Raw genomic sequence first — 1,513 nt, 5'->3', positions numbered from 1 at the left:
CTCCTGCTGTGGCCATTTCTTTCAGACTTTCAAAAAACAGATCATTTTAATTTTATACAAACTTTTCCCAGAAAATAGAAAAAGAAGGAATACTCCCCTCTCACCCCCCACCCATTTTGAAACTCTAGTGCCAAAAACATGGATAAGGACATTATGAGAAAAGAAAATTAGAGGCTATCTCCCTCATAAATACAGTTTCAAACGATCCTAAACTAAATTATAGAAAACCGAATTTAAGAGTGTTTAAAAATATATATAATTAAACCATGACCAAGTGGAATTTATCCCAGGAATGTTAGGACAGTTTAACTTTAGAGAACTTAAAAATGTCATTCATCATATGAACAGATTGAGGAGGAAAATCCTACAGGCATCTCAATAAATATGTGCAGGAAAAAATTTTTCAAACCCATTCATAACTTCAAAAAATATCTCTTAGTACTAAAACTAATCTGATCAAAGATATATTTAAAACCTATGGAAAGCATCAGACTAAATGGGGGAAATGTTGCAAACATTCTCTTCCAAAACAGGATCATAATCAGAATGCCAATGACCAGAATGTCAACTCCACATCTATTTAAGGAGGTAAAGCAGTTCTAGCCAATGCAAAAAAGGTAAAAGAAAAAACATTAAATTAAATGAACAGGGGCTGGAGAGAGAAGTGGGGGCTAGAGCATATGAAGTGGCACACAAAAGGTGTCTAATACAGGCAGCCATGAAGAAGATGAGGATTAAATTATACCCTAAAATGAGCACTAAATAGAAAGGGTAGGAGACAATAGGAATGATGTTCTTTTTATATTCTCACACTACTCTGTACAAGGTTTTTTCCAAAGTTAACATATTATGTGAATAAGCAAAGTAAACAAAATTGGGCCAGATGGTGAAAGCTTTACTTTATGAAAATAAAAGTACTTATACAAACCTGAATTTTCTTTAGTACAACTGGTGTCTCCTGATCCCATACATGGTTCATTCCTCCATCAGTAATATATGCTTTACATGCTGTCACCATTTGATTTGTTACCTAAAATAAATCAGGTACGAAATAACTATAGGTAAAAAGAGGAATAAACTTCACATAAAGTACCAGCTAGCCACTAAAAAATACATAAACAAATAAAAATAAAATTCACATAAGTTTTTTAAATCACAAGCATAAAAATATGATAAATAGTAAACTTAATAGAGTGAATGAATCACAGAATACAAAAAAAAAAAAAAAAAGAAAAGAAAAGAAATACATATTCTAGGGCTGAGCCCATGGCGCACTCAGGAGAGTGCGGTGCTGGGAGCGCAGCAGCACTCCCACCACGGGTTCGGATCCTATATAGGGATGACTGGTGAGCTCACTGGCTGAGCGCGGTGTGGCCGGTCTCAAAAAGGACCAAAAAAAAAGAAATACATATTCTAGTGAAAACAAAGAAAACCTAAAGTTTTCTACTGCATTTACCAACTGCATTTAAGTTAATGTCACAAGGACCATAAATTTAAAAGGCAACTATATTTT

The sequence above is a fragment of the Galeopterus variegatus genome, unplaced genomic scaffold, assembly GCF_000696425.1.
Source record: "Galeopterus variegatus unplaced genomic scaffold, G_variegatus-3.0.2 Scaffold11168, whole genome shotgun sequence".
In the NCBI taxonomy this organism is placed as follows: domain Eukaryota; kingdom Metazoa; phylum Chordata; class Mammalia; order Dermoptera; family Cynocephalidae; genus Galeopterus; species Galeopterus variegatus.
Note: the sequence above shows the minus strand (reverse complement) of the source record.